This window comes from Protopterus annectens, chromosome 1.part1, assembly GCF_019279795.1.
Source record: "Protopterus annectens isolate FY-2018-M chromosome 1.part1, PAN1.0, whole genome shotgun sequence".
Classification (NCBI taxonomy): Eukaryota; Metazoa; Chordata; order Ceratodontiformes; family Protopteridae; genus Protopterus; species Protopterus annectens.
Genome location: NC_056726.1, coordinates 278,830,682 through 278,849,412, shown reverse-complemented (window position 1 = coordinate 278,849,412; position 18,731 = coordinate 278,830,682). Strand labels below are relative to the sequence as shown.

General features: G+C 39.3%; 1 pseudogene; it reads right to left on the bottom strand.

The window, feature by feature from the left end:
- LOC122804563 overlaps positions 1–1,223 on the bottom strand; it is a 103,788-nt pseudogene extending 102,565 nt beyond the window's left edge.
- Between the last annotated feature and the right edge of the window lie 17,508 nt (positions 1,224–18,731).

The window sequence follows — 18,731 nt, the reverse complement described above, 5'->3', positions numbered from 1 at the left end:
TGTGTTTCTGTGTGTTGGTTCGTTTTTTTGTAGTGACGGCAGGTAGGTGCATTTGTGTTTGTGTGGTGTAGTGTTTTGTTTATGTTACGTTTGTGGTTTGAAATTTTGTGGTTGTAAAGTTTACAGTACCCAACATACATGCAGAAGCTTCCTTTTCTGAATCGCTTGTATGTCTGTTGTTGCTTTGTTCTAACTATGTAGACAGTTTACAAATTATTTATAGTTTACCATTTAAGTGTAACAAAAATGATCTTTAATTCATTATCACTTCATTTCTTCATTTGTTTCTATTTAAATAAATATTGTTCTGTTCCCTTTTCCTCCTCCTGTTTTATTATTCTCATTATATTCCATACAAAGAAACAAGCTTACAGGAGGCCCATATAGTATCCACCAACTGGGCTTGAATCAAGTCAATATCTTGACTTTCACCTTGAAAAGTAGAGTTTAACACAAATGAACATTACAGTTTTATAGAGGATCTCCATCAAGCAAATACATCTTTTCAATTTAACCACATACATCTTATAATAATGAGAACCAAAGAAAACTATATACATCACTATCATGCTGAAGGGTTTCATCTGTTTATACTTTCCTATTTAACCACCTAGCTGAATAGCGTCCATGTTCTGTTCATTCTTAATACTAATGCAAAACTAACATTCTTCTCCTCATTTCTTCCTAGGTACACTCTCTTGAGATAAATAAGCAAATAAATAAAAAGTCCTGTAAAGTTGTATGGCACCACTCAACTTCTTTGCTTAAGAAGTCTGGACAAAGGCAAAAAATAAATAATAAGGGGATGAATGCTCCAATAAAGAAAACCTTTTTTTTAAATATTACTCTAATTCACTTAAATTAATTGAATATAGTTTCCATCAACATGCATTTTCTCAGAACAATTAGAAATATAAAATGATTATGTCTAGCATTACTGAATGCAGTACCCAGTCATTTACCAGAAAATTTAAAAATTTACAAGGCACAGGACGTGCAGAATCAAGGACAGCCTGCAAAATTCTTGACAGTTGAGAAGGTATGAGCTTTACAGATTTTAAAGTGCGCAGACTTACTTCATTTAGTGGCAGATCCACTGTATCTGAAATCTTAAGAATTCTTCTTACAAAATATTAGCTCGTCTCACAGTCATATTGGTTTGTTTATACTCTTCCTTTTGCAAAGCAAAGAAGATGCAGAGTGTCTGCAACTTGAAGCTGTTAAGAGTTTTTAAAAGTTCTTACCCAGCTGACCATGACATCAAGAATATCACTGTACAGGATGAATTCAATTAGACATCAGTAGATATCTTCTACCATCTGTAATCCCTAATGTTTGTGACACATGCTAAGACCTACACTGGCGAGTACACAAATTGTACCAGGCTACACCCTTGATAACAGCAACACACTGAGTGTTCTGCTAAGATAAGAGCAGTACTGCTGTTGTAGGCCAACAGTCAAGAACATTCTACAGCTCCAGGTCTGGCATTATTCCAGATCAAGTCATACATTTACTGCAACTTTGCTTCTATATTTTTTTGACAATTTGAATCTTATTAAAATGTAAAGTTTTGGGTGTTGGTAGCCTTGTGCTTTGTAAAACAGTTACATATTTCCAAGTAAAATACTTAAAGCCATAAAGTTATATATTTTAAACAGTAAAAGAGCTAATAATGCATAACTGTATATATTGTATCAGATGGATTCGATTTGGGGGCTTGGAGAATACCACTATGTCCTGCATTATTCTGTTGTAAAAAAAAAGTTACACCTATAATCTCACGCTCCAGGTTGAAGAATAACACTGATCCCTTAGATATGTTGACAGCCTACCACCCGATGTATTTTCCCTGAATATGAAAAGAAGCAATGACAGGTTCAATGAACTATAACAGATTTATTTTATGATTAACACATTTTATTTCCCATGGGCTGCCCTATATTCCAGTTAGATTCCATCGATTAAAGTGACCTGATTATGATACGTAGATAAAAAAAGATTTCAAGGAGGATAAGTGGCAAATTGCTTCGGAGGCATATCAATCCATGGGGAAAAAAAATCTCCAGCTTTGTTATGTAAGTACCTAGTAGTTTATTATCTCTGTGTCTTAAATGACTCTTATCAGGATGGAATAAATTAGTCCTACCTACTTATCCAGAGGAAGAGATGTTTGTTTCCCAGGGCCAGCATCAGTCTTTACACTTCACTGTTTATTGCACTGACAACATTCCTTTGGATAACTATGAGAAAACATTACTCAAGGTTATAGGTATCAGCGTATATGATTCAGCCACAAAAATAAAGAGGTTTGAAAATATGAAAGGCCATTTACAGGGCCGTGTGACAGAAGTAGAAAACCTGTTAGTTTGAGGCTCTGCACTTTGAAAAATGAACTGCAATATAGACTTCTTCTTCTTCTTTCGGCTTTTTCCCAGTTAGGGGTCACCACAGCGGATCACCTTGTCCGCACATAATAGTTCAAGAGTTTTTTTAGTGTTCGCTGTTGCAGCCCGCGCCCAACCTTCCACAGAAGGCACACTCACACGCACACCTAGGGCCAATTTAGAGTGTCCAATCCACCTGCAGCATGTCTTTGGGATGCGAGCACCCGGAGGAAAGGACAGAAGGCACCCCAGCCGAGGATCGAACGGAGAACCTCTTGCTGTGAGGCAGCAATGCTAACCACTGCACCACCGTGGCCGCCCTAACTGCAATATAGACTAAGTTTTGAAAATGACTGCTATATTTTTGAAGTCTCCCTCCTGCAAGCGTGACATGGGAGCTGTGCCCCCAAATGCTTGCTACTTATATATACTATCTCTGAGTGGATTACCATGGAGTATAAGAATCACCCCAACATTCCTCAGTCTCAGAGATAGCATGAATTGCTTACAAGTAGTCATGCGAGTCTGAAGTGCAGAAGTGTTTCAAAGTAGTCAGGAGAAGGAGGACATAGTCTAAAATGTTACAAAACAGTTAGATGGCTGAAACTGGTGAAATGCTGGATGAGCTGAATATTATTATGATCGAGGAATTGCACTGCATTTTTGCGACCGTTGTGCTCAAATTACACAATGTGATACTGCATTGTATGACTGTTAGGCAAATTATGTGTTATAGTATGGTATGTTTACATTGTTTAGGATGGGCAGGAACTTTTAAACATATACACAAATCTTTGATATTGAGACGTGAAGGTTTTCTTAATTTATTAGGAGGACTTGTATAAATTAATATTTATAGTCTGTATATTACTGTGAACTCAAGTCAGTGGTATGATGTAATCTACAATGGAGCACAAACAGGATTTACAAAAAGTTCCAGAAGCATATGCTGTAGAAGGGAGATTCAGGACTCAGCTAATGAGTTGAGCTCAGAGGAAAACATTTTCTTATTGCCCAAATTTGCTGATGGTTGTGTGACTGGAGGAGGAGGGAATCCATTACTGGGTATAGAGCAGTCGGGAAACCCTTGAATTTTGCTGAACATTTTAAATGCATATGTGCCTGTTGGCTGCTTGACTAAAGGCCATTGCCCAATTGTTTGGCATGAGCAAAGTGTGACAATTAAGTATAACACAGAAAAAAAAAAAACAAACATTGAAAGCCTATATAACATTTTGAATCCCCAGAGGGTAGTAAAAATGCAATGTCTGTTCACCTCTCTCAAGGGCATGGATTAACTGGACTTGTAAGTTTGAGGTACTCTCCATTCTAGAATCCCCCACTAAATATTAGAGATTATAAAATGAAGCTTGTTGAAAAAGTGGCCAGGACATGTAAGGGTGATGTTACTTATATAAATGGGGACACCAATCAAAACAATGTACTGCATGTCTTTATTTGGATGTCTACAGGCCTTCATATGAATGGAAGTAACACAAGAGCAATAAAAGTCAAGATGTCAGCGAAATACTCTCTGCCAAAAACAATCCAAATGTAGTCAAAAAAGGAAGAGAGCATAACACGGCAAAAGTACATTAATGTACAATAAAACAATAAAATGGCAAGCGCTTTCACAGTCTATTTACACAACTGCTTCTTCAGACTTAAGAGCATAAAACCCACATCCCTACTTATATTAACAAATGTCCAATCAACATTCAACATCAATTAAAAGATCATTAAACAATCAACTAAAACAGGAACAGAAAAATACATTTTTCAGTGTGTTAATTGTCGTGCCAGTTTTTTTTTGACTATATGAATGGAAGTGTAGATAGAGAAGGAAAAGACCCCAAGATCGTGGCTTTCCTGACAGGTAAAGCACAGCTGTGCATTCGCCTTGTAAAAGGAAGTGAATGCGTGTAACAGTCATGGTTGTAGCTTGATAACCAATAAGCTTGAAGGCAGAAAGTAATCTAAAAAAACTCTGAAAGTCATTGTAGTATTTATATGTTGCATATTACTCAACCCCTCATTAAATCATCTTTCAGTGTCACTGCTTGCAATATTTAAATATGTATAGCCTCTGTCTATTGATATCTGTAAGGATAAATATAACCTTTGTCACTGGTTAGGGTCCTCAAGGAAATGTAATAGGATTCTACAGCAATCTGAAAGAACATATCTGTCTGGGGGTGGTCATAGCTAACCAGTGCTGCTCACAGTAAAACCAGTATGCTTATTAGCCATCTCAGTAAAATTGTCTGCCAGAAAAGGGGGCTTACTTGCAGGACTATGGAAGAGAGGTCACTACAGAGTGGCTACATGAATATTCTGCATCACTCCAATACTTTAATCTTGCTGGGTGTATGCTTTTAAGTACAACATGAGAGATGGATGATAATAGCTTTGTCTGCATACATCACTTCTGACACAAGGGACTCTTTTCTCTCATAGGAGATTATATGTACATAAGAGATTTCTAGGCTAATGGCTTAAGAGCCCTTACAAGCCTAGCCAATATTACCAGAATTTGCCTGATTTATGATCTCTAGCAGCTAAAGGGTGGCTTAGGTTTGTGTTTATGCCTTTGTATATTTTACAGACTGCCGCTGTCCATAAGGGACATAGGCGCTACCACAGGAGTGAATTTATGATTCCCCATCCATTGATCCAAACTCGTTTGAAGATGGCCAGGTAAGGGATCTGCTTAAAATGAATAGGAAGCCTGTTCCAGAGAAGAGGTAATCTCTAAGACACATTTCTGTCTCTCCAGCATGTTTTGTTTGGGTCCCAGACCAGGTTTATAGCCCTAGATCGGGTAACACTAATGCTGCTTGTCTTATAAATGTGCAACGGTTCCATCAGGGCAGGATTTGTGAGTACCTTATAGGTTAGGCATAGGTCACCCCCTTAACAGTTGGTAGGAGATAGGGTAAAGGAATAGGGCTTTTTCTCTATCTGCATAGTACATGCTGTTCACACCCTGTATTTTCTTTATGAGGATCCTGGGATATCGTCAGGACTCATTGAAGCTGTGTTTTTACCTTTAGAAAGTGCAGTGGCAACCTGTTATTTGGTGATAACTGGTAGAGGAATGGTGGAGGGTATCTCTTGGGGGGTAACCAGAAATGACGGGGAGGTGAAATTTGAGCTGAATTTATCAGTCAACAGATTTGCTATATCTTCTGGCTGAGTATAGGTGATGCTGTCTAGAACTAATTCCACACATTGTTGGGTGTAACCCTTAATACTGCAGACATAACTGAATAATGCCTTATGGTTTTCCTTAGCTTGGGAGGCTATTTTTTGCCTCAAAATTTGCTTTTGAATACTTGATTAATTCCCTGATTTGCTTATTTAGAGTAATGAAGGATTTTTTGCTCAGTTATACACATTTGGCAGAGGTTGTTGGATCGAATCAAACTGTGTGTGAGAGACCACATTTCCTGGAACAGGGGAGAAGTAATTCCCAAGGAAAAAAATTTCTCTTACATCTAAACAACATTTTCTTTATTTCATTGTACTACCAGGGGTACACTGGGGTGGCTTGTTTTTGTGGTTTGACTTAGGCTTATTTCGGTCTGGTACTGGTGTTTATCTGTAGTTATTTATATGGTCATACAGGGCTTTTGTGTACACCTCCACATAGACTTCTGTGTTTTCTGGGTTTGGGGGGAGTTTGGAAAGTAGCTATGTCATCACTTAATAGGAGGTAGTTTACCTTAGAAAAGTTCTTAAAGGTTTTGGGGTTAGGTGGGAGGTCTAGTTTTATACTTATTTCAGGGGAGACTACTTTATGATCTGATCTACGCAGTGAGGATATCACACTTGGAGTGGGGGTGCAGCACTCTTCCATATGTGTAAGCACCAGGTCTACAACATTTGTATCCCTAGTGGAAGTTCAGACCAGCTGTTCCAGGGCATTTGCATTAACAAAGTCTGGAAACCTTAGGGCCTGCATGTTAGTGGTCATGTATGCTTCCCATTTAATGGAGGGTTAGTTAAAATCAACCATGAGTATGATATTGGGCTGAATGGTGAGTGATTTAAGTAACTTCGAGTATGATGTTTGGGTTTCCAGGTTCATGGTGGGGGACCTGTAGCCAGCCCGAATATAGTGATGGATTTTTCCTGTGGATAGTTGGACATGGAGTAGCTCAAGCATATCATATCGTTTGATCAGTCATGAGGTCTGCTTATGTAGATAGATACACCTCTGCCTTTTTCCCTTTCAAGTGTAGTGGATAATTGGAATGTATGAAAAGCATTATAGTCTTGCACTGCCAGAGTGATTTCTGTGTCTTTAAACCATGCTTCAGTAACTGCGCAGATGTCAGCATTCTTTCAGGTGAGTAGTGCTTCCAGTGAGTGCAATTTCCTGTTGAGGCTTTTAGCATTGATCAGTAATACTTTAGCTCTTTTTGAGCAGATTTTAATATGTTGGTAGGTCTGTCTGTTTGTAAATCCCTAAAAGGCATTATAGTGGTGGATAATGTTGTGTCCAATATCTGAAAACTTAGTGGTGACAGGTGAAGTCTATCCCTGGAAAAGTAGCATGGCCTGTCAACCATGTTTTCCTAGGCTGACAAATATTGGACCCTTTGGAATGACACCAGTAGCTAAGCCAGTATTTAAAGTCAATCATTTTCTGTTGGTATTTTGGCATCATTCTTGAAGACAGTAGAATGCTGCTCAATGCCAGGCTTATATCTGCCTGCGACACATATTCTGAGAGCTCAATCCTGTCTCTCTTCATATAGTTCAGGGAGGTATGTCTCAGGTCATTTACATCCACATGGAATATGACTGAGTCATACTGGTACTTGGATTTAGTGAACTGAGTGCTTGCATGATCTGGCAGATCCTGCCTCCTGACAGGCAACTAACTGTAACATTCTCCTTATCCAGCCTGGTGACAGAGACATCAGTGTGTCTCACAATGTGGACATTGCTATGACCAAAGTATTGGGTTGTGGGGTGTTATGCCTTATGGGCTTGGTAGTTGAGACACAATGAGATGTGTTTTTATGTGTTGTGGTGAGAGATGTATCTTTTTGTGCATGTGGAGTTTTTCAGGACTGTGTCTGAGAGGCCTTTGAGATTTGGGTAAGTTACATGTAATCTCCGCATGCCAAGATTTACAGGTAATACAAAGTCAGTCTATGCAGCTTGTCTTTTGTAAGTGTAGTGAGCGTTGTGTGTGTGTGTTGCTAACAATGTGTTTGGTGTATGATGTGTCAGTATGTGAGAGTCTAGCCTACAGTGACATTGTGTAACTACATCTTTCACATACTGCATTTGTCTGTTCCAGAATTAAGTGGTTGTCAGTGTACATAAGACAATTGTTACATTGCCTCAGGATGCCCATGTCCACCAAGCTGCATGCAGAGATAGCAGGAAAGTGCTTATCAGTGGTTGCAGGCCCTAATGTGTGCTTTACAAGAGAAAGAAGTGGAGGGTGTTTGCAATAGCAATGGCTATAATGCGCTGCTTTATATTGCAGGTACTATTGTGACAGTTAATGACCTTCTGTGACAGGTATTATCATGACAGTGTACTGTTTTACTACTGGTACTATCTTGACTGTTTACTGTCATGAGCTGAAGAAATTATGAAGACTGTGAACTGCCTTGTATTATAGATATTAATATGACAGTTTACTGTCTTGTATTGAAGATAGTATGATTACAGTGAACTACCTTCTGTTACAGGTAGTATGATGATAGTTCACTGCCTTGTACTGCGGGTATTATGATGATACTGTGCAGTCTTGCATTACAGTCTGTTGTCTTGTGTGTCAGACATTATGATCATACTATACTGCCATGTGTTCTGGGAATTATAGTGACAGTGTACAGCATCGTATGTCACAATCTCTGATGACAGTGTACAGCATTGTATGTCACAATCTCTGATGACAGTGTACAGCATCATATGTCACAATCTCTGATGACGGTGTACAGCATTGTATGTCACAATCTCTGATGACAGTGTACTACCCTGTATTGAAAGACTTATGATGACAGTATGTAGATGAGTAGCAGATAATATGATGGGCAGTGGTTTGCCTTGTATAGCAGGTATGATCCTATGACTGTACTATCCTGTCAGGAAATTATTATGACAATGGTGTATTGCCTTCTATGGAAGGTGTGACAGTGTGCGGCCTAATGTGGCAGGTATTGTTATGAAAGTGGGCTGTCTTATATTATAAGTGTTATGATGATAACCTAATGCCCTCAACTGCAGAATAATGTGTCCTGTCTTTTATTGCAGATGCAAGGTGGCAATCTCTTGCCTTTTTTACAGTTATCTTGATGACATTGTACAGGCTAATATAGGAGGTACACTGCCTTTAGGTTCAAGTATTTTAGATGTGTATTGCTTTTGATTACAGGCATTGTAATGACAGTGCATTGCCTACTGTTAATGATTTTGTTATGAAAGTGCAAGGTATTATGCTTCAGGTATGATAATTCTCTACCAAGATTTACAGGTATTACAAAGTCAGTGAAATGCCTTATATTGGAGGAATTGTAATAACAGTATACTGCTTTTTATGATGACAATGCAGTGCCTTTTATTATAACTATTCTGATGACACTGTACTCCCTTGTATTGCAGGAATTATGATGACAGTGTTCTACCTTGTTTTATAAGTATTACAATCACGGTATCCTGTCTTATTTTACCATTCTTCTGACAATGTAGGGCTTTGTATTACAGTTACTATGATGACAGTGTAGTGCATTGATCTACATTTTTATGACAGTGTACAGCTATGCATTACACATAGTATGGTGTTAGTGTACTGCCTTGTAGTGCAGGTATTATGATGACAGCTTATGGCCTTGTATTGCAGGTAATATGTTGACAGTGTATTGTCTTGTAGTACAGGTATTATGATGACAGTTTATGGCCTTGTATTACAGGTAATATGTTGACAGCATATTGTTTTGTAGTACAGGTATTATGATGACAGTTTATGGCTTTGTATTACAGGTAATATGTAGACAGTGTTTTGTCTTGTAGTACAGTTATTATGATGACAGTGTATGGCCTTGTATTACAGGTAATATAATGATAGTGTACTGCCTTGTATTACAAGTAATATGTTGACAGCATATTGTCTTGTAGTACAGGTAATATGATGACAGTGTACTACTGCCTTGTAGTACAGGTATCATGATGGTAGTGTATGGTCTTGTATTACAGATAATATCATGATAGAGTATTGCCTTGTAATACAGGTATTACGATGACATTGCACTGTCTTGTACTGCCAGTTTTTCAAAGACACTGCTTTGCCTTGTATTGCAGGTTAGATGACAGCAGTCCTCAGTATTGTAGTTTACTGCTTTGCATTACAAGCATTATGATAGTGTATTGCCTTCTGTTACACAAATTATGACAATGAAGGGCCTTTATTACACTCTGTAAAAGGTATTATAGTGATAATGTACAGCCTCATATTGCAGGTATTATGATAACAGTGTACTGTATTTTCTTGAAGGTATTATGATCAAAGTATGATCTTTTATGAGTGCAGTTATGACTACATTGTATTGCTTTTTATTGCAGGTACTACTTTGATAGTTAATGACCTTCTATGGCAAATATTATCATGACAGTGTACTGCTATTACTACTGGTACTATCATGACTCTTCACTGTCATGAGCTGCAGATATTATCATAACTGTATACTGCTTGTATTATAGGTAACATTATGATAGTTTATTGCCTTATATTACAGGTAGTATGATTACAGTGTACTGCTTTCTATTCCAGGTGTTATGGTGGCATTGCACAGCATTCTATTACAGGTATTATGGTGACAGTGTACAGCCTTTTATTAAAGGTGTTATGGTGACAGTGTATAGCCCTCTATTACAGGTATTATGGTAATACTGTACAAACTTTTATTAGAGGTGTTATGGTGACAGTGTATGGCCTTATATTGCGGGTATCATGATTATAGTGTACTGCTTTGTATTGTGGGTACTAGGGTGGTATTTAATGGCCTTCTATGACAGGTATTATGATTACAATGTACTGTTTTACTACTTTTATTATCATGACTATCTACTGTCATGTGCTGCAAATATTTTGACTGTATACTGCTTGTATTACAGATATTATTATGATAGCTTACTGCCTTGTATTGGAGGTAGTATAATGGCAGTGCACAGCCTAGTATTACAGGTATTATAATGACAGTGTACAGCCTTCTAGTGCATGTATCATGATAACAGTGTACTGCCTGTATTACATGTATTATTATGACAGCTTATAGTCTTATATTGGAGGTAGTTTGATGGTAGTGTACAACCTAGTATTACAGGTATTATAATGACAGTGTACAGCCTTTTAATGCAGTGCACAGCCTTATATTGAAGGTATCATAACAGTGTACTGCTTTATATTGCAGGTTTTATGATGATAGTACCATCTTGCTTATTAATAATATAATGACAGTGCACTGCCTTTTATTTCCAACATTATGTTAACAGAGTACTGCCTTATATTACAGCCATTATAAAGACTGTGTGCTGCCTTCTATTATAGGTACTACAAAGGTAGTGTTTGACCTTATATTATAGAAGTTATGATGACAATGTCATGCCTTATATTACATTATAATAACAGGGTACATGAATTTCCTTTACAGGCTAACAAAGAAGGTACACTGCTCTGAGTTTTGAAATTGAGATGGTTGTGTATTGCCTTTAATTGCAGGTATTGTAATGCAGTGCACTGCCTACTGTTAATGGTTTTGTTGTGACAGTTCAATGTCTTTTATTTCAGTTATAGTGATCACAGTTGAATACCAGGTTTTACGGGTATTACAAAGTCTGTGAACTGTCTTATATTAGAGAAATTATAATAGCAGTGTGCTGCTTTTCATGATAACAATGTACTACCTAATGTTACAGGTATTATGATTGCAATGCCCTGCCTTTTATTACAGGTAACATGGTGACAATGTACTGCCTTGTATTACAAATGTTATGATTACAGTGCAGTGCCCTGTGTTCCATTTATTATGATGACACTGTGCAGTTTTACATTACAGGTACTTTGCTGTCTATTGCATTGTGCATCAGGCATTAGGATCCCACTGTGCTGTCTTGTATTGTGGGAGTTATGGTGACACTGTACGGCATTGTATGTCATAATCTCTGGTGACAGTGTATTGTCTAGTATTGCATGACTCATGATGGCAACATTAAGAGGTGTTAGAGTTGTTATGTTGATGGCAAGTGTTAACTTACCAGTTTACTACCAACTATGGAAAGTATTATGATGGCAGTTTACTGCCTTGTTTGAGAGGTATGACAGTGTATCGAGAGGTATGACAGTGTATTTAGAGGTACAACAGTGTTTTGAGAGGTATGACAGCGTATGGAAAGGTATGACAGTCTATTCAGAGGTACGACAGTGTATTGGTATGACATGGTATGGTTTACTGCCTTGTTTGAGAGGTATGACAGTGTATCAAGAGGTATGACAGTGTATTGAGAGGTATGACAGTGTATTGAGAGGAATGACAGTGTGTTGAGAGGTATGACAGTGTATTGAGAGGAATGATAGTGTATTGAGAGGTATGACAGTGTACTGAGAGGAACGACAGTGTGCTGAGAGGTATGACAGTATGTTGAGAGAAATGGCAGTGTATTGAGAGGAATGATAATGTATTAAGAGGTATAACAGTGTATTGAGAAGTATAACAGTGCATTGAGAGGTGTGACAGTGTATTGAGATTTATGACAGTGTATTGAGAGGTAGGATAGTGTATTGTAGGGGTGGCTCGTGCTATTGGACTGCAGGACTGCAGCCCCCCAGCTGTAAATAAAATGAAATTAAAAAAGAAATAAAACAAAAGCAATCCCAAAACTGCACAACCCATTAAAAAAGAAATAAAAAACAAAAGTGATCCCAAAACTGGCTGCTCAACTCCACCCATACATGCTATTCCCAAAACTCCACCTACGCACAAGCCCGTCACATGTAGGAATCAATCCAGACTGCTAGTGAACCAGTCCAGATTAGGGAAACACCATTCAAGCAACAGAGATCCCAGAAGTCTATTCAGTTACAACTGCATAGACTTGAAGGGGATCGGACTGCAACGTCTGCAGGCTAGGAGCCTAGGACCTATTAGCCTGCTCTTGTGGGAAGGGATTGCAACGTGTGGCTGGGTAGCTTACTCTCGCGGGACAAGCAGCAAGCATGGAATGGGAACCGAGTAAGGTTCTTCCTTTTATGAGAACAGAGGTATTTAGTTGGGTTTCTTTATTTTGCAAGAGAAGTGAACGGAGGATGTGTGTGTGTGTGTGTGTGTGTGTGTGTGTGTGTGTGTGTGTGTGTGTGTGTGTGTGTGTGTGTGTGTGTGTGTGTGTGCGTGTGTGTGTGAACAGAGGTTTCTTTTTGTATGAGAAGTGAATGGAGGGTATGTGTGTGTGTGTGTGTGTGTGTGTGTGTGTGTGTGTGTGTGTGTGTGTGTGTGTGTGTGTGTGTGTGTGTGAACGGAGGTTTCTTTTTATATGAGAAGTGAACGGAGGGTATGTGTGTGTGTGTGTGTGTGTGTGTGTGTGTGTGTGTGTGTGTGTGTGTGTGAATGGTGGTTTCTTTTTGTATGAGAAGTGAACTGAGGATGTGTGTGTGTGTGTGTGTGTGTGTGTGTGTGTGTGTGTGTGTGTGTGTGTGTGTGTGTGTGTGTGTGTGTGAGTCTGTGTGTGTGTGTGTGTGTGTGTGTGTGTGTGTGTGTGTGTGTGTGTGTGTGTGTATGTGTGAACAGGTTTATTTTTGTATGAGAAGTGAATGGAGTGTGTGTGTGTGTGTGTGTGTGTGTGTGTGTGTGTGTGTGTGTGTGTGTGTGTGTGTGTGTGTGTGTGTGTGTGTGTGTGTGTGTGTGTGAATGTGTGTGCGTGTGTGTGTGTGTGTGTGTGTGTGTGTGTGTGTGTGTGTGTGTGTGTGTGTGTGTGTGTGTGCGTGTGTGTGTGTGTGTGTGTGTGTGTGTGTGTGTGTGCGTGTGTGGTGTGTGAACAGAGGTTTATTTTTGTATGAGAAGTGAACGAAGGGTGTGTGTGTGTGTGTGTGTGAATGGAGGTTTATTTTTGTATGAGAAGTGAAAGGAGGGTGTGTGTGTGAACGGAGGTTTCTTTTTGTATGAGAAGAGAACGGAGGGTGTGTGTGTGTGTGAATAATGACGCGTCAAAAGTTTGTCTTCCCATGAAAACATTTTACTACAAGTGTTAGTATAGACCTAGATACCCTCATTAATCAGAGATCATGTAAATTGCTGCTAACTGAATATAGTGCAGGCATATCTGTATCTCATCCATGCAAGTGTGTAACTGCAGTCAACTGCATGCTCTCCCAGTTTTATTTCATAGCTTTCAGGCTCCATTTGGAAAACATACATTTTTTGGAGTATCAGAAATGTACATATTTAGATATTTAGGGTTATCATAAAATGCTATGGCCATGCAATTGATTCCTTCTCATCTTTTGATATTAAATAATATTGTACAGATAACTCAGGCTAATCTTCCAAGTTTCATTAATTTCATCTTGGCCAATATCTTTTGAAACTGATGTTTATAATAACAGTGGCTACCACTTTGGCAACCCTGCAAGTTTCCATAGTTTATCAGTCACCTAAGGAAAGATACTCAGTATAGAATATCCATCTACTCCAGAACCTTCCACAGTGTCACAGGAGAGCTCCAGACTTAAAGTGGCATCTCTCTTTTCTGCACATTTTATGTTCCAGAAATGGCAAATGGAGCATCTAATGCCATATGTGCTCTGTCTTGGGCATCTTCTGGAGTCAATAATGCCCTTAGATGGGGTTCTCTAAAACACTATTTAATGAACGACTGCTTTACATGTCCTCTTATCTGCATTCTACATTATCAAGCTATTGATTAATTTAGACCAGACGTCTGCTGCAGCGTGACTAAATTCTGAGATGTAGGCTTCTTCAAGTCACTTGGGGGATCTTCAGAATCCGAGATTCATTATAGCATAAAGTAAGTTCCTTATTGTTGTCTTTCTCTTTGGCAATATCAGTAAAATTGTAGACTATTCTAGTAGTTTGCACATAATACAAAACAAACAGCAATTACTGGGCATATTTAAGATATTTTTACAGAATACAGACATCTGTACATTGACTTTCCTGCATCTAGCTACAAATGCAAACTGTTGCATTTTTGCATTTTATTTGCTTTCTTCATGGTATGAAATATGCGTATGTTTGCTTTGTATGAGACAGTCTGTGATAAGAAGAAACGAAAGGATTAAAAGACTATTACATTTGTGTGAAATGGATCATTTAACACGGGATAAATTATCCTCAATTATCAGGAAATCTACTTATACTGAAAGTATTCTAGGAAGTTTAGTTATTAATTATGGGAAGTGCAATCAATATATGTAGGTTATTAAAGACTACAAAACCTGCTTTACTTATATTACTTAAGGATTGTTTCAGGTAACAGAAAGCATGGGATGACTCATTTAGCTACTAGAGGAATTATTAATATGGTGAAAGCAAAAGTAGTTATCAGGTGTAGTTCTGTCTTCTAAATTATCAATGAAAGCCTTCATAAGGAAGTATCAGTTAGATGTGGATTGGGGAGATAAAATACCGAATCAATGAAATATTGTATAGTATCAGTATAAATATCAGTGACCAAGATGAAAAAGATGTAATGAAATCATTGTGCATGTTGTTTAATGTCTGGACAAAAAACAGATTCAAGAAAGTCACACATGGGTGATTTAAATGAATCAATCATGAAAATGCCTCCACATTAAATTATCTGGGAATACATTTGGGTTGCATGTAAATATATAAGCTGTATACTGTTGAAGTAAAATACAACTATTAAACATGGCCTAGGAAAGTGTCAGTGATTCTATGCCTTGAAGCATAGACAAAATTGCAAAGGCAGTCCTTCTCCCACAGCTTGAATATGGTCTTCCTAGTCTCATAGCCATGCTCATAGCTGTAGAAAAAATGTGTGTTTTTATTAGCAGAGCTAAGCAGAGCACCATTGTTTAACAATTCAGACAGAAAAACATACCCTTATTAAAATTGGGCCAGTCATTTTTAGCACAGCTGATTGGTGAAACTTTGGTACTTGGATTTCTGCACAATTTTGAGGATTATATACCCAGAAAATAGATTACACACTGCAAACCAGTCAAAATTAGATAATTCATTACTTAACAACAATAAATAAAAATAATAAAGCTGATAAATCTTTCTGAACTATAGCACTGTAAGTGTTCCTACTACACATAAGATGTGCAGAAAATCTGTCAAAATTCTGGCTATCACTTGCTACACATTTTCAGCCTCATGCAGATACAGACTACACCCCACATAACACAAGAAGGTATATAACCAAAAGGATAGTCACTAAATTAAATATCTATTCACTGGCTATAGTTTAACTATACTTCACCAACTGTAAATTCTACTGCCAGAACCAAATAACTGATATTTAAAGCTGCTGTTCATCCACTGTTATGGTTGCTAAATTCACAAATACTTTTAGGGATAGTGATCCCATACCATGTAGATATGCTGTGTGATGGGCAATAACTATCATGTTACTTTGTAAGGCATTTTTGTAGGACATGACAGTGTGGCTGGGCCTGAGCAGGAGTGGTCTTAGGTCAACTGATGCCCTAGGAAAAAGGACTCCCCCCCCCCCCACCCACACCATCCCCATCCCCCTCTACCTACACCAACCCAATAAAAAAAAAGCGCCTCATTAGAGTGCGCCCTAGCCTTCACACCTAGTTGGCCTATGCCTAAGGCCGGCCATGGGCCTGAGTGTTTGAAAAGAGGTTAGGATAGGGATATAAGTAACTGTGCACATAGCACAGTGCTTGTGTGTCACCATGGAACAAATGGTGCAATGGTTTCCCCAATGCTCCATATTTTGCTTTTAAGCTAGGTATGCATATAGGTTCATAGGGTCATAGGTAGGTACAAGACTATCTGCCCAAAGGCATTTATAAGCCTAGCCAGAATGTGTTGGCTTTCGTTGCCCCCTTAGATTAGTTCCCTGTGCCTCTATCCAGCAGAGCCACTGAAGTGATCCCCGGGGTAAACTTCCTCTTTCCCATCCACTCGTCAAGGTTTCTCTTGAAGAATGTTAGAGAGGAGCTCTGCCTAATGTAAACTAGAATCTTGTTTCCAAGCATGGTAAGTCTCTGGGACAGGAACCTATCCCTCCAGCATGTCCTATTTATTGTTGTGGTGAGGTTTAGATCCCTAGAGCATGTGGCTCGAGGGGATATGGTTTTCTTTAGGTGGAACATGTCCATCAATTCTGGGTTGGACATGGCCTTGTATGTCAGGCAGAGATCACTTCTGAGTAGGCGGTATGCAACCGAGTATAGCTGGAGATTCTTCAGTCGAGCTGCATAGGGCATCTGTTTGAGGCTAGTGATCCTCTTGGTGAGGTACTTCTGTGGTCTTTCCAGCTGTTGCAGGTGTCTTGTAAGGTACATCCCAAATGGGGCGTTGTACTCTATGATGGGTCTGATGAGTGATGTGTAGTGGGGCACAATGACCTCTTTTGATCTGGATGCAAAACCCTTTTGTGATTAGGTGGGCCATATAGAAGGATTTTCTAACCACTTTGGCAATGTGATTATCAAAGGAGAGATTACAATCTACTTGGGTCCCCAGATCCCTTATTTCATCCTCCGTATTTAGTGGGCTACCACCTATGTGGTAAATTTTGGGCACTTTGTTTTTTCCAAAGGGGATGACTATGTACTTTTTGGCATTTAGCTTGAGGCCATGGTTTTGACACCAGGTATCTGTCTCAGTGAGACCCTTTTGGAGGATGTCTGTGTCAGACAGAGAGTCAATTATAGCCCCTAGTTTGCAGTCATCTGTGAACTTGGTCAGCCATAGTCCTCCTGTGCTTGCCTGTAGCTCTGAGAAGTATAGGCCAAACAGGAGGGGTCCTAGGACTGGGGTCTATATTAGAACATCAAAGTTTTAAAACTTCAAATGTTCTAATATTGACCCCTATTCAGCAACCTCTGAAAATAGCGAAGCTACAGAACACCAAATTTCTTCCTAGGGAAGGAATTCAGTTGGCCGTTTCTGTGGCTTTGCTATTTTCAGCACTGCGATGGAAAGTTACGGGTAGGGATCAGGTAAGTGTGTGATTGTGTGCACGTGAGGGTTAGGGCATGGGTTAGGTGAGTTAGGGTTAGGGTGAGGGTCAGGTAAGTGTGCGATTGTGTGGAATTGAGGGTTAGGGCGAGGAAGGTGAGTTAGGGTTGGGGCACGGGTGAGGTGAGTGTGCGATAGTGACAGACCTTAGGGTTAGGGTTAGGGTAAGTGGATAGATAGTAGTGTACGTATAGTTTAGTGTAGGGTTAGATGTTGGATTTTAAGTGTATGTGTGTGGATTGCTGTTTGTTTGGTGTGCTTGTGTTGTGTGTATGCGTGTCGGAACAGCAAATTTTTTCCATGGGACAAAATTTGCCATTCTACATGTTCGATATTGTCAGTGTTCACTGAATAGGGGTCGATATTAGAACATTCAAAGTTTTAAAACTTCCATGTTCTAATATAGGCCCCTAGGACTGAGCCCTGGGGAATGCCACTTGTAACTGGTTTAGAGTCAGACCTAGCTCCCGCATCTCTTACCATGTGGGTTCTGTCCGTAAGCCAGTTGGCAACCCATCTCGTGACATAGGGGTTTATGTTCAGGCTGATGAGCTTGTCTATAATACCAGAATGCGGAATGGTGTCTAAGGTCTTTGCGAGGTCTAGGTAGACTGTGTGGACCACCTTTCCCTCATCTATAGCCTTGGTAACTGTCTCAAAGGAGTCCACCAGGTTTAGGAGGCATGATCTGCCCTTAACAAAACTGGGTGGAGTCCAGTGTTTGGAGGTTCCCAATATCTCTGTTAATGAGATCTATGATGATGCACTCCATAGCCTTGCAGACCAAGCTAGTCAGGCTTATGGGGTGATAGTTCCTGAGGTCTGTTGTGGCTCCACCTTTGTGGAGAGGAATAACAGTTGCTGTGCACTATTCTATGGGCATGTAGCCTGCGGAGAGGCTGTGTTTGAACAGTGTGTTTAGTTGAGGGGTTAGTTCATCTTTGAGCTCATGTAGGACGCAGCCTGGGACACCGTCCAGTCCCATTGATGCTGTGCTTTTGGCTTTAGAGAGGGCTGTTTTAACCTGAGTGTCTGTGATTTCAGGGGCACTACATTCTTCTGGTATTGTTAAGGGCCCTTTTGGGGGTGAGAGGGTGAAGCTTGCACTGAACCTGTCTGCCAGGTT